Source organism: Oncorhynchus tshawytscha, linkage group LG10, assembly GCF_018296145.1.
Source record: "Oncorhynchus tshawytscha isolate Ot180627B linkage group LG10, Otsh_v2.0, whole genome shotgun sequence".
In the NCBI taxonomy this organism is placed as follows: domain Eukaryota; kingdom Metazoa; phylum Chordata; class Actinopteri; order Salmoniformes; family Salmonidae; genus Oncorhynchus; species Oncorhynchus tshawytscha.
In genome coordinates, this window is record NC_056438.1 from 6,398,252 (window position 1) to 6,415,078 (window position 16,827).

Genomic DNA, 16,827 nt, shown 5'->3' on the forward strand with positions numbered 1-16,827 from the left:
CAGTTGAAACTGGAGCAGCAGCACGGTCAGATGGACTGGGGACAGCAAGGAGTCATCATGTCAGATAGTCCTGGGGCATGGTCCTAGGGCTCATGTCCTCCGAGAGAGAGAAAGAAAGAGAGAAGGAGAGAATTAGAGAACGCACACTTAGATTCACACAGGACACCGAATAGGACAGAAGAAGTACTCCAGATATAACAAACTGACCCCAGCCCCCCGACACAAAAACTACTGCAGCATAAATACTAGAGGCTGAGACAGGAGGGATCAGGAGACACTCATCTCTAGGAGACAGAACGCGTCTCCTTTGTGAGCGGTATGACGGCTGCGTGATCCCATGGTGTTTATACTTGCGTACTATTGTTTGTACAGATGAACGTGGTACCTTCAGGCATTTGGAAATTGCTCCCAAGGATGAACCAGACTTGTGGAGGTCTACAATTGTTTTTCTGAGGTCTTGGCTGATTTGTTTTGATTGTCACATGATGTCAAGCAAAGAGGCACTGAGTTTGAAGGTAGGCCTTGAAATACATCCACAGGTACACCTCTAATTGACTCAAATGATGTAAATTAGCGTTTCAGAAGCTTCTAAAGCCATGACATAATTTTCTGGAATTTTCCAAGCTGTTTAAAGGCACAGTCAACTTAGTGTATGAAAACTTCTGACCCACTGGAATTGTGATACAGTGAATTATAAGTGAAATAATCTGTCTGTAAACAATTGTTTGAAAAATTACTTGTCATGCACAAAGTAGCTGTCCTAACCGACTTGCCAAAACTATGGTTTGTTAACAAGAGATTTGTGGAGTGGTTGAAAATGAGCTTTTAATGACTCTAAACCTAAATGTATGTAAACTTCAGACTTTAACTGTATGTCAGAGCAGATGGCCCAATACATAATTATAATCATCTGTAAATTGACCACAACTGTTACCTCAATTCGGTCTTATGTATCAAAACTGGAAATTGTGTTTTTTAGATAAAAATATAGACTCAAAGCAAGAAAATGGTTCATCACACTGCATTTTGTGGAACGATGGGAAAGGAATTCTGCTTTGAAAGTTGAAAACTTGAAAACTTGTAAACCCACTTTTGAAAACGCAATGGTTCATTGGATCAGTCTAAAACTTCCCACATACACTGATGCCATCTAGTGGCCAAAATCTAAATTGCACCTGGGCTGGAATAATACATTATGGTCTTTCTTTTGCATTTCAAAGACGATGGAACAAAAAAATAACAAAATAACATATTTTTTTCTTCTTTGTATGATCTTTTACCAGATCTAATGTGTATATTATTATTATTATATATTCTCCTACATTCCTTTCGCATTTCCATAACCTTCAAAGTGTTTCCTTTCAAATGGTACCAATAATAATCAGCATATCCTTGCTTCAGGGCCTGAGCTACAGACAGTTAGATTTCGGTATGTAATTTTAGGCAGAAATTGACAAAAAGGGGCCGATCCTTAAGAGGTGTTTAAGCCTTAGTCCCACCCATCTGTTTAAGGATTCATTTGTGAGGCCAGATGCTAAACAGAGTGAGTAGTTTAGTAAACAAACAAAGACTAAAAGTGGTAAAAGTAGGAGAAGAAACTCCAGGTAATAATCCACTTTATCCACTTTATATATTCATATTATATTATATTTATCTTTATCTAGTATTTATCTATTTATCCTGACTTTATCTAGTCCTATCCTGACTTTATCTATCCTGACTATGGTGCAGGTCATGTTCACATTACCTTCTCTGGTTAACACACACTACATCAAATAAAAGTTATGTTTATTTGTCACAAAATACAGCAGGTGTAAAAGGTACACAGAAATGGTTATTTACATAGTAGCAATATCAAAACCAGAAAGTGTCCTGACTAAAACACATCCAGCCACATCCAGCTAAGTGGATGGGTCACTATTGTCTACACATGTTCATATAATACTATAGATGGCCGTCATCACCCCCAGCCACATCCAGCTAAGTGGATGGGTCACTATTGTCTACACATGTTCATATAATACTATAGATGGCCGTCATCACCCCCAGCCACATCCAGCTAAGTGGATGGGTCACTAGCTTGGATCTACACATGTTCATATAATACTATAGATGGCCGTCATCACCCCAGCCAGCCACATCCAGCTAAGTGGATGGGTCACTATTGTCTACACATGTTCATATAATACTATAGATGGCCGTCATCACCCCCAGCCACATCCAGCTAAGTGGATGGGTCACTATAATACTATAGATCTACACATGTTCATATAATACTATAGATGGCCGTCATCACCCCCCAGCCACATCCAGCTAAGTGGATGGGTCACTCCAGCTTGTCTACACATGTTCATATAATACTATAGATGGCCGTCATCACCCCCAGCCACATCCAGCTAAGTGGATGGGTCACTATTGTCTACACATGTTCATATAATACTATAGATGGCCGTCATCACCCCCAGCCACATCCAGCTAAGTGGATGGGTCACTATTGTCTACACATGTTCATATAATACTATAGATGGCCGTAATCACCCCCAGCCACATCCAGCTAAGTGGATGGGTCATGTAATCATCTGGCAACGTGGAGACTTTTGTTTAGACATGTAGCTAGCTAGCTAGCAAGCTAAACAATGAACTGGCATAATCCCCAACTCATACCACTACCAATACAAACACTGGCATAGCTGTAGTTTGAATCTGCAGGTAGCTAAAGCTAACCAACCAGGTTAAATGCTAACATCAGGCTAACATCAGGCTATAAGTAGCAATTCAATACTACACAGATCATACACATAACGTTAGCTAGCGAGCCAGCAAGGATTGACGTGCAACATATGCCTAGTTTCCAGAAACAAGTCGCAACAACTGGGGACTACAAATGAAATCAAGAACTACAGATGGAAATGTGCACATTGTCCCTGACAAAAAAAAACAAATAAATAAACTAACCCCCAAAAAAAGAGATTGTATTTGAAAAGAACAATAATTTCATACCTTTATTACATTGAGAAACATCTCATTTGTAAATTAGTGATGATGATTCATACTGTATACAGAGCATTCGGAAAGTATTCAGACTCCTTGACTTTTTTTTGTGTTGTTACGTTTCAGCCTCATTATTCTAAAACAGATTAAATCATTTTTTTCCCCTAATCAATCTGCATACAATACCCCATAAATACAAAGCAAAAAAACGTTTTTTTTTAAAACATTTTGCACATTTATAAAATGAAATAGAACCTGAAATATGACATTTACATAAGTATTCTGAACCTTTACTCAGTACTTTGTTGGACACACCTACCCATTCAAGGGTTTTTCTTTATTTTTATTATTTTCTACATTGTAGAATAATTGTGAAGACTTCTGAAGCTAAGCTAAGCAGGGTTGGTCCTGGTCAGTTCCTGGATGGGAGACCAGATGCTGCTGGAAGTGGTGTTGGAGGGCCAGTAGGAGGCACTCTTTCCTCTGGTCTAAAAAAAAATGGGTGTCTTGACTCTCTGATGTCATTAAAGATCCCATGGCACTTATCGTAAGAGTAGGTGTTAACCCCAGTGTCCTGGCTAAATTCCCAATCTGGCCCTCAAACAATTTACAATTGGCTCATTCATCCCCCTCCTCTCCACTGTAACTATTCCCCAGGTCGTTGCTGCAAATGAGAACGTCAGTCAACTTACCTGGTAAAATAACAGCTTTAAAACTGTGAAATAAGATGTATGCAAACATGTAGTAACCAAACAAGTGGTTCAGGAGTCTAATTGCATAGGAGCGTGCTCGATCCTCCTGTAGTTCACTATCATCTCCTTTGTCTTGATCACGTTGAGGGAGAGGTTGTTGTCCTGGCAACACACGACCAGGACTCTGACCTCCTCCCTATAGGCTGTCTCATTGTTGTCGGTAATCAGGCTGGTGTCATCAGCAAACTTAATGATGGTGTTGGAGTCGTGCCTAGCTGTGCAGTCATGAGTGAACAGAGAGTACAGGAAGGGGCTGAAACGCACCCCTGAGGGGCCCCGTGTTGAGGATCAGCGTGACAGATGTGTTGTTACCTACCCTTACCACCTGGGGGTGGGCCGTCAGGAAGTCCAGGATCCAGTTGCAGAGGGAGGTGTTTAGTCCCATGGTCCTTAGCTTACTGATGAGCTTTGAGGGCACTATGGTGTTGAATGCTGAGCTGTAGTCAATGAATATTATTCTCACATAGGTGTTCCTTTTGTCCAGGTGGGAAAGGGCAGTGTGGAGTGCAATACAGATTGCATCATCAGTGGATCTGTTGGGGAGGAATGCAAATTAGATTTGGTCTAGGGTGGTGTTGATGTGAGCAATAACCAGCCTTTCATGGCTATAGATGTGAGTGCTATGGGTCGGTAGTCATTTAGACAAGTTACCTTAGTGTTCTTTGGCACAGGGACTATGGTGGTCTGCTTGAAAAATGTTGGTATTACGGACTCAGACGGGGAGACGTTGAATATGTCAGTGAAGACACTTGCCAGTTGGTCAGCGCATGCTCGGAGTACATGTCTGGGTAATCCATCTGGCCCTGTGGCCTTGTGAATGCTGACCTGTTTGAAGGTCTTACTGACATCGGCTACGGAGAGCGTGATCACACAGCCGTCCTGAACAGCTGATGCTCTCGTGCATGTTTCGGTGTTACTTGCCTCGAAGCGAGCGTAGAAGTTATTTAGCTCGTCTGGTAAGCTTGTGTCACTGGGCAGCTCTCAGCTGTGTTTCTCTTTGTTGCCTGTAATAGTTTGCAAGAACTGACACATCTGACGAGCCTTTGCGCCAGTGTATTACGATTCAATCTTAGTCCTGTATTGACACTTTGCCTGTTTGATGGTTTGTCGGAGGGCATTGTGGGATTTCTTATAATCTTCCGTGTTAGAGTCCCGCTCCTTGAAGGTGGCAGCTCTACCCTTTAGGTCAGTGCAGATGTTTCCTTTAATCCATGGCTTCTGATTGGGGTACGTACGGTCACTGTGGGGATGGCATCATCGATTGATGAAGCCACTGACTGATGTGCGTATCCGATGAGCGTGGGAGCCAGTGTAGTACGATTTGAGCTTAGTCCTGTATCGATGCTTTGCCTTTTTGATGGTTCGTCGCAGGGCATAGCGGGATTTCTAATAAGCTTCCGGGTTAGAACCCCGCTCCTTGAAAGCGGTAGCCTTTAGCTCAGTGCGAATGTTGCCTGTACTCCATGACTTCTGGATGGGGTACGTACGTACACTCACTGTGGGGATGACGTCATTGGTGCACTTATTAATGAAGCCAACGACTGATGTGGTGTACTCATCAGTGCCATCGGAGGAATCCTGGAACATATTTCAGTCTGTAAAACTGTAGTTTATTAATCTGCTTCATCTTTTCACTTCTTTATAGACCGAGTCACTGGTGCTTCCTGCTTTCATTTTTGCTTGTAAGCAGCAATCAGGAGGATAGAAATATAGTCAGATTTGCAAAATGGAGGGCGAGGGAGAACTTTGTACGTGTCTCTGTGTGTGGAGTGAAGTGTGGAGTGGTCTAGAATTGTTTTCCACGTGTAACATGCTGGTAGAAATGAGGTAAAACTGATTTAAGTTTCTCTGCCTTTTGCGACTAGCAATCCCGGATCCGGGAGCGTAATCAAACGAATTAGCATAACGCAGCGGACATAAATACCCCTAGAAAATGTTCCTGAAAATCACAAATGAAATATATTCAAACACAAGCTTAGCCTTTTGTTAATCTGTCATCTCAGATTTTCAAAATATGCGTTACAGCCAGCGCTAGACAAGCATTTGTGTAAGTTTATCATGGCATAATGCTATGCTAGGATCTGCAGGCAGCAGGCAACATTTTCACAAAAATAAGAAAAGCAATCAAATTAAAATCATTTCGGTTTTCCCTCCTCTTCCCTGCCCAACAACACACTCCACTTCAGTCTCCTATTAAATGAAGTAATTTACCTTTGTAGAACTTCGGATGTTTTCACTCAGGAGACTCCCAGTTAGATAGCAAATGTTCCTTTTTTCCAAAAATATTATTTTTGTAGGCAAAATACTTATTTTCCACCATAATTTGCAAATAAATTCATTAAAAATCCTACAATGTGATTTTCTGGATTTTTTTTCCCCTCATTTTGTCTGTCATAGTTGAAGTGTACCTATGATGAAAATTACAGGCCTCTCTCATCTTTTTAAGTGGGAGAACTTGCACAATTGGTGGCTGACTAAATACTTTTTTGCCCCACTGTATATATTAGGCTGCAAGAGGAGCCGTTGCTCCTTCACCACATGAGGTATTTTTTTTTGTTTTTTTCCTCTGGGTTTAATAAGATTTTTGCGAATAATGATTCTCTTGAGGAGGAAGGAATATTATCTATCTATATATATATATATCGTGAGGAATATTATCTATATATATATATATATCGTGAGGAATATTATCTATATATATATATATATCGTGAGGAATATTATCTATATATATATATATATATATATATATATATATGAGGAATATTACATATATATATATATATATATATATCGTGAGGAATATTACATATATATATATATATATATATAATATATATATATATATATATCGTGAGGAATATTATCTATATATATATATATCGTGAGGAATATTATCTATATATATATATATATATATATGAGGAATATTATCTATATATATATATATATATTATATATATATATATAGTGAGGAATATTATATATATATATATCTATATCGTGAGGAATATTATCTATATATATATATATATATATGAAGAATATTATATATATATATATATATATAGTGAGGAATATTATCTATATATATATATATATCGTGAGGAATATTATCTATATATATATATATATATATATATCGTGAGGAATATTATCTATATATATATATATATATATATCGTGAGGAATATTATCTATATATATATATATATATATCGTGAGGAATATTATCTATATATATATATCGTGAGGAATATTTTATATATATATATATATATCGTGAGGAATATTATATATATATATATATATATCGTGAGGAATTATCTATATATATATATATATATGCGTGAGGAATATTATATAAATATATCGTGAGGAATATTATATATATATATATATATATCGTGAGGAATATTATATATATATATATATATATATATATCGTGAGGAATATTATATATATATATATATATATCGTGAGGAATATTATATATATATATATATATATATATATATATATCGTGAGGAATATTATATATATATATGTATATATCGTGAGGAATATTATATACATATATATATATATATATATCGTGAGGAATATTATATATATATATTGTGAGGAATATTTATCATAGTAATGGAGAAAGTGCATCTCTGTGTCTACCTCTCCTCTGGTACAGTGACCACATACACGCTCCTCTTTAGGTAGCCATGTCTTTTTATGTCTGCCGGTTTCTATTGCCAATCGGTGGTCACTCAGCCTGTACTTGGTAAGGATCTGTCTCTGCTTCGTATCTCTGACAGAGTAGAGATAATCAGACAATTCATATTCTCTGTTTAGGGTCAGATAGCAATTTAGTCGGCTTTGGGATTTTGTTTAGTTTTTCCAGTATTGTAAATATGAGTCCTTTGATTGGTTCATGATTATTTTGCCTATTGGAATTCTTTCTTTTGAAGCAGTGCTGGTGTCAGCTTGGTTGGTGAGGTCCAACACCAGCTGACTGAGAGGGCTCGTTTCTGGGCTCAGGTCTTGGGTTTGAAGTGTTTTAAATTGGAGACTTGAATATAGGTGTAGTGTCTCTCTCTCTCTCTCTCTCTCTCTTTCTCTCTCTCTCTCTCTCTCTCTTTCTCTCTCTTTCTCTCTCTGTCTCTCTCTCGCTCTCTCTGTGTGTCTGTCTCTCACAAACACGCACACCAGACGCACACACACACACACACCCCAGAAACACCCAAGACACACACACACACACACACACAAACACACAGAAAGAGACGTGGACAGTGATCATAGCCCCTGGCTGACCTGCAGAGTTTCCTTAACAGATGAGACATGTTAAAGTTTACATGAGACCTGGGACTCTCTGACTCTTCACTATGAAATTGTCATTAATACACACACACGCACAAACACACTAACGTTAGACTAGACATTGGGTAAACAGTTGAATGAAATCATGACCTAATTATTAAACAATGACAATTGGTTTTCCCTCCTCTTCCCTCGCCAACAACACACTCCATTTCAGTCTCCTATCAGCCATCACCCAAACAACATCAGCAACAATGACAACAACAACAACTACAGCAGCAACAACAACAACAACTACAGCAGTAACAACAACAACAACTACAGCAGTAACAACAACAACTACAGCAGTAACAACAACAACTACAGCAGTAACAACAACAACAACTACAGCAGTAACAACAACAACTACAGCAGTAACAACAACAACTACAGCAGTAACAACAACAACTACAGCAGTAACAACAACAACAACTACAGCAGTAACAACAACAACTACAGCAGTAACAACAACAACTACAGCAGTAACAACAACAACTACAGCAGCAACAACAACAACAACTACAGCAGTAACAACAACAACTACAGCAGTAACAACAACAACTACAGCAGTAACAACAACAACTACAGCAGTAACAACAACAACAACTACAGCAGTAACAACAACAGCAACTACAGCAGTAACAACAACAACTACAGCAGTAACAACAACAACAACTACAGCAGTAACAACAACAACAACTACAGCAGTAACAACAACAACAACTACAGCAGTAACAACAACAACAACTACAGCAGTAACAACAACAACAACTACAGCAGTAACAACAACAACTACAGCAGTAACAACAACAACTACAGCAGTAACAACAACAACAACTAAGCAGTAACAACAACAACTACAGCAGTAACAACAACAACAGCTACAGCAGTAACAACAACAACTACAGCAGTAACAACAACAACAACTACAGCAGTAACAACAACAACTACAGCAGTAACAACAACAACAACTACAGCAGTAACAACAACAACAACTACAGCAGTAACAACAACAACTACAGCTAACAGCAGTAACAACTACAGCACAACAACAACTACAGCAGTAACAACAACAACAACTACAGCAGTAACAACAACAACAACTACAGCAGTAACAACAACAACAACTACAGCAGTAACAACAACAACAACTACAGCAGTAACAACAACAACAACTACAGCAGTAACAACAACAACAACTACAGCAGTAACAACAACAACTACAGCAGTAACAACAACAACAACTACAGCAGTAACAACAACAACAACTACAGCAGTAACAACAACAACAACTACAGCAGTAACAACAACAACTACAGCAGTAACAACAACAACAACTACAGCAGTAACAACAACAACTACAGCAGTAACAACAACAACTACAGCAGTAACAACAACAACTACAGCAGTAACAACAACAACAACTACAGCAGTAACAACAACAACTACAGCAGTAACAACAACAACAACTACAGCAGTAACAACAACAACAACTACAGCAGTAACAACAACAACAACTACAGCAGTAACAACAACAACAACTACAGCAGTAACAACAACAACTACAGCAGTAACAACAACAACAACTACAGCAGTAACAACAACAACTACAGCAGTAACAACAACAACTACAGCAGTAACAACAACAAGTACAGCAGCAACAACAACAACAACAACAACAACAACAACAACAACAACAACAACAACTACAGCAGTAACAACAACAACAACTACAGCAGTAACAACAACAACAACTACAGCAGTAACAACAACAAGTACAGCAGCAACAACAACAACAACTACAGCAGTAACAACAACAACTACAGCAGTAACAACAACAACTACAGCAGTAACAACAACAACTACAGCAGTAACAACAACAACTACAGCAGTAACAACAACAACAACTACAGCAGTAACAACAACAACTACAGCAGTAACAACAACAACAACTACAGCAGTAACAACAACAACTACAGCAGTAACAACAACAACAACTACAGCAGTAACAACAACAACAACTACAGCAGTAACAACAACAACAACTACAGCAGTAACAACAACAACTACAGCAGTAACAACAACAACAACTACAGCAGTAACAACAACAACTACAGCAGTAACAACAACAACAACTACAGCAGTAACAACAACAACAACTACAGCAGTAACAACAACAACAACTACAGCAGTAACAACAACAACAACTACAGCAGTAACAACAACAACAACTACAGCAGTAACAACAACAACTACAGCAGTAACAACAACAACAACTACAGCAGTAACAACAACAACTACAGCAGTAACAACAACAACAACTACAGCAGTAACAACAACAACAACTACAGCAGTAACAACAACAACAACTACAGCAGTAACAACAACAACTACAGCAGTAACAACAACAACTACAGCAGTAACAACAACAACTACAGCAAACAACAACAACTACAGCAGTAACAACAACAACAACTACAGCAGTAACAACAACAACTACAGCAGTAACAACAACAACAACTACAGCAGTAACAACAACAACTACAGCAGTAACAACAACAACAACTACAGCAACAACAACAACTACAGCAGTAACAACAACAACAACTACAGCAGTAACAACAACAACAACTACAGCAGTAACAACAACAACTACAGCAGTAACAACAACAACAACTACAGCAGCAACAACAACAACAACAACAACAACTACAGCAGTAACAACAACAACAACTACAGCAGTAACAACAACAACTACAGCAGTAACAACAACAAGTACAGCAGCAACAACAACAACAACAACAACAATAACAACAAGAGTTAAGAGTTATGAGGAGATCAGGGACTCCCCTCACTACAGTTGACATTCTCTCTGTAAAACCTTCCTCGTACTATGCGTTTGTGATGCACTTGTACAAAGCCAGAGCTGGGTAAACAATCAAATGACTGAATGATGTAATATGACTGAACCTGACTAAAATACGTCCTTCTCCAACCACAGGGACAGGATTCTTATCGGTCATCACCCCCCCCAAAAAAAAAACTTCCCAAACTTACTGTCATTTCAACCACAACCAAACAGCATTGTTTTAACACCCACACAAACACAATGGTTTACACTAATGACCACTTAACCAGGAGGGGTTTAAGTGACTCAAGGGTCCAAAACCTAGTGTTGTTTTCTTAACTTAGGGCCAGAAGTCTGTTTCATTCTGTTTCTGTTTCTCTGTCTCTCTCTCTCTCTCTCTCTCTCTCTCTCTCTCTCTCTCTCTCTGTCTCTCTCTCTCTCTCTCTGTTTCTGTCTCTGTCTCTCTCTCGCTCTCGCTCTCTCTCGCTCTTCTCTCTCTCTCGTCTCTGTCTCTGTCTCTGTCTCTGTCTCTGTGTCTGTCTCTGTCTCTCTCTGTATCTGTCTGTCTGTCTGTCTGTCTGTCTGTCTGTCTGTCTGTCTGTCTGTCTGTCTGTCTGTCTGTCTGTCTGTCTGTCTGTCTGTCTGTCTGTCTGTCTCTCTCTCTCTCTGTGTCTCTCTCACTCTCTCTCTCTCTCTCTCTGTCTCTCTCTCTCTCTCTCTCTCTGTCTCTCTCTGTCTCTCTCTCTCTCTCTCTCTCTCTCTCTCTCTGTCTCTCTCTGTCTCTCTCTCTCTCTCTCTCTCTCTCTCTCTCTCTCTCTCTCTCTCTCCGTCTCTCTCTCTCTCTCTCTCTCTCTCTCTCTCTCTCTCTCTCTCTCTCTCTCTCTCTCTCTCTCTCTCTCTCTCTCTCTCTCTCTCTCTCTCTCTCTCTCTCTCTCTCTCTCTCTCTCTCTCTCTCTCTCTGTCTCTCTCTCTCTCTCTCTCTCTCTCTCTCTCTCTCTCTCTCTCTCTGTCTCTCTCTCTCTCAACCAATGTTGGAGAAAACAGAACACATTAAATCGTGATGTTTGTTTGATGAGTGATACGGGAGGTGAGTCTATGTATTTATCACGTTCTTTCCTGGATATCAGAACGACTCAGCGTAATGAGTTGTTCTGATCATTTTCAACGTAGCGTAATGAGTTGTTCTGATCATTTTCAACGTAGCGTAATGAGTTGTTCTGATCATTTTCAACGTACCGTAATGAGTTGCTCTGATCATTTTCAACGTCTTTTTTGAAAATAACAGGTTTCTTATTTTCTAGGTCCTGCTAGTTTTATTGAACTGTATGGATCATTAATTTGTCCGCTAAACTCAGCAGTACCTGTCACACACACACGCTAATACACGGCTGTAGGACGTAGCAGTCCGCTCTGTGCTCGTAAAATGTATTATTATTATAATAATTTCATTACTAACGATGCTGTGGCCTGCTGCAGGTGTCACAACACCTTACAGCATTTCATTGGGTCATGAAACAAGGTTGAGCAAACAGTCTCTGGGATATTCCCTGTCTGATGGAGCAAACAGTCTCTGGGATATTCCCTGTCTGATGGAGCAAACAGTCTCTGGGATATTCCTGTCTGATGGAGCAAACAGTCTCTGGGATATTCCTGTCTGATGGAGCAAACAGTCTCTGGGATATTCCTGTCTGATGGAGTCAAACAGTCTCTGGGATATTCCTGTCCGATGGAGCAAACAGTCTCTGGATATTCCTGTCATGGAGCAAACAGTCTCTGGGATATTCCTGTCCGATGGAGCAAACAGTCTCTGGGATATTCCTGTCCGATGGAGCAAACAGTCTCTGGGATATTCCCAGTCTCTGATGGAGCAAACAGTCTCTGGGATATTCCTGTCTGATGGAGCAAACAGTCTCTGGGATATTCCCTGTCTGATGGAGCAAACAGTCTCTGGGATATTCCCTGTCTGATGGAGCAAACAGTCTCTGGGATATTCCTGTCTGATGGAGCAAACAGTCTCTGGGATATTCCCTGTCTGATGGAGCAAACAGTCTCTGGGATATTCCTGTCTGATGGAGCAAACAGTCTCTGGGATATCCCTGTCTGATGGAGCAAACAGTCTCTGGGATATTCCTGTCCGTTTGTGGAAACAGTCTCCGGGATATTCCTGACCCATTTCTCTAGCCTATATCTCACCAACCTTCCTTCTCTTCCCATCTTTCCCCATTCTCCCTGTTTATTCTACCCTCTCTACCCCGGCCTCTTCCCTCAGTTTCAACCTTATCCCGACATTCCCAGTTCCACAGCAGCTGTTTCCTCCTCCTTCATGGTCCTCTTCGATCAAGGCCACGCTTCCCGATTCTGACCACAGTCTTTACTTTTTCCCAATCAGCGACGTTCCCCAAACAACCCACGTCCAAACAGTGGTATTCCCAAAAATAGCCTCGGAAAAATAACCAAAGGCTCTTTGCATCCCAAATGGCAAAATATTAAATTTATTATATCTGGTAAAAATGTAGTGCACTATATAGGGAGTAGATTGCCATTTGGGAGCACCCTCTGAATCCCAATGATCCGGGATAGTCCGTTGTTAACGGCCCTTAGAGATCCCTCCATCAACACAGCATTCCTGACGAGAAATAACGGGGAACACACAGTGTGTCATTCCCGAAGCAGTCCGGAGGTCGGGAGAAAGTTTTGGTTGTGGGTGTCGGTTGGAAAGGTCGGTCAGTTAAAGTTGGGTTGGTTGGTCAATGAGTCACAGTGTAAATTAGAGGCTTGGAATGGCACAGACACGAACGCAAACACACAGCTACTCTGAAAATATAGTTTACAAAGGTGCCAATAAGCCTATATGGATGAGGATACATCTAAGTGTTATTTACAGATGAAATATGCATAGTAGCAATTGAAAGGGAACAGTTTGGACATAACGAAAAAAAAGTTGTAGACCGAAGGTGAGGACTCGACAGTTCACCGGACACAAGACTGAATCTAAACAGTACACTGTTGATTTGAGTTGATGTGCATTTCACATTTACTGGACTTTTCGCAGCATTTGTTGATAATGAAATCTGAAATATGTCTGGAAATATTCAGGGACATGATAAGAGTTTTCCTGGAAAAGGTGGGGTAGGTGCATGTAGATGTATGTAGATGTATGTAGGTGTATGTAGGTGTATGTAGGGGTATGTAGGTGTATGTAGGTGTATGTAGGTGTAGGTGTATGTAGGTGTATGTAGATGTATGTAGATGTATGTAGGTGTATGTAGGTGTATGTAGGTGTATGTAGGGGTATGTAGGTGTATGTAGGTGTAGGTGTATGTAAGTGTAGGTGTATGTAGGTGTATGTAGGGGTATGTAGGTGTATGTAGGTGTAGGTGTATGTAAGTGTAGGTGTATGTAGGTGTATGTAGGTGTATATAGGTGTATGTAGGTGTAGGTGTATATAGGTGTATGTAGGTGTGTGTAGGTGTAGGTGTATGTAGGTGTATGTAGGTGTAGGTGTATGTAGGTGTATGTAGGTGTATGTAGGGGTATGTAGGTGTAGGTGTATGTATGTAGGTGTATGTAGGTATGTATGTAGATGTAGGTGTATGTAGGTGTATGTAGGTGTATGTAGGTGTAGGTGTATAGGTGTATGTAGGTGTGTGTAGGTGTAGGTGTATGTAGGTGTATGTAGGTGTGTAGGTGTATGTAGGTGTATGTAGGTGTAGGTGTATGTAGGTGTATGTGGTGTAGGTGTATGTAGGTGTATGTGTATGTAGTGTATGTAGGTGTAGGTGTATGTAGGTGTAGGTGTATGTAAGTGTAGGTGTATGTAGGTGTAGTGTATGTAAGTGTAGGTGTATGTAGGTGTATGTAAGTGTAGGTGTATGTAGGTGTATGTAGGTGTAGGTGTATGTAGGTGTATGTAGGTGTATGTATGTAGGTGTAGGTGTATGTATGTAGGTGTATGTAGGTGTAGTTGTATGTAGGTGTGGTGTATGTAGGTGTAGGTGTATGTAGTTGTAGGTGTATGTAGGTGTATGTAGTGTAGATGTAGGTGTATGTAGGTGTAGGTGTATGTAGGTGTAGGTGTATGTAGGTGTATGTAGGTGTAGGTGTATGTAGGTGTATGTAGGTGTAGGTGTATGTAGGTGTATGTAGGTGTAGGTGTATGTAGTGTAGTTGTATGTAGGTGTATGTAGGTGTAGGTGTATGTAGGTGTATGTAAGTGTATGTAGGTGTGGGTGTATGTAAGTGTAGGTGTATGTAGTTGTATGTAGGTGTGGGTGTATGTAGGTGTGGGTGTATGTAGGTGTAGGTGTAGGTGTATGTAGGTGTAGGTGTATGTAGGTGTATGTAGGTGTAGGTGTATGTAAGTATAGTTGTATGTAGGTGTAGGTGTATGTAAGTGTAGGTGTATGTAGGTGTATGTAAGTGTAGGTGTATGTAGGTGTATGTAGGTGTAGGTGTATGTAGGTGAAGGTGTATGTAGGTGTAGGTGTATGTAGGTGTAGGTGTATGTAGTTGTATGTAGGTGTGATGTATGTAGGTGTAGGTGTATGTAGTTGTATGTAGGTGTGGGTGTATGTAGGTGTAGGTGTATGTAGTTGTAGGTGTATGTAGGTGTAGGTGTATGTAGGTGTATGTAAGTGTAGATGTAGGTGTATGTAGGTGTAGGTGTATATAGGTGTAGATGTATGTAGGTGTATGTAGGTGTAGGTGTATGTAGGTGTATGTAGGTGTAGGTGTATGTAGGTGTAGGTGTATGTAGGTGTATGTAAGTGTAGATGTATGTAGGTGTAGGTAAGTGTAGGTGTATGTAGTTGTAGGTGTATGTAAGTGTAGGTGTATGTAGGTGTAGGTGTATGTAGGTGTAGGTGTATGTAGGTGTATGTAGGTGTAGGTGTATGAAGGTGAAGTGTATGTAGGTGTAGGTGTATGTAGGTGTAGGTGTATGTAGGTGTATGTATGTAGTGTATGGTGTATGTAGGTGTAGGTGTATGTAGGTGTAGGTGTATGAAGGTGAAGGTGTATGTAGGTGTAGGTGTATGTAGGTGTAGGTGTATGTAGTTGTATGTAGGTGTGGATGTATGTAGGTGTAGGTGTATGTAGTGTAGGTGTATGTAGGTGTATGTTGGTGTAGGTGTATGTAAGTGTAGATGTAGGTGTGTGTAGGTGTAGGTGTATGTAGGTGTAGGTGTATGTAGGTGTGGATGTATGTAGGTGTAGGTGTATGTAGTTGTAGGTGTATGTAGGTGTATGTTGGTGTAGGTGTATGTAAGTGTAGATGTAGGTGTGTGTAGGTGTAGGTGTATGTAGGTGTAGGTGTATGTAGGTGTAGGTGTATGTAGGTGTAGGTGTATGTAGGTGTAGGTGTATGTAGGTGTATGTAGGTGTACGTGTATGTAGGTGTATGTAGGTGTATGTAAGTGTAGGTGTATGTAGGTGTATGTAGGTGTAGGTGTATGTAGGTGTAGGTGTATGTAGGTGTGGGTGTATGTAGGTGCATGTAAGTGTAGGTGTATGTAGTTGTATGTAGGTGTGGGTGTATGTAGGTGTAGGTGTAGGTGTAGGTGTATGTAGGTGTATGTAGGTGTAGGTGTATGTAGGTATAGGTGTATGTAGGTGTATATAGGTGTATGTAGGTGTAGGTGTATATAGGTGTATGTAGGTGTGTGTAGGTGTAGGTGTATGTAGGTGTATGTAGGTGTAGGTGTATGTAGGTGTATGTAGGTGTAGGTGTATGTAGGTGTATGTAGGTGTAGGTGTATGTAGGTGTATGTAAGTGTAGTTGTATGTAGGTGTAGGTGTATGTAGGTGTAGGTGTATGTAAGTATAGGTGTATGTAGGTGTAGGTGTATGTAAGTGTAGGTGTATGTAGGTGTATGTAAGTGTAG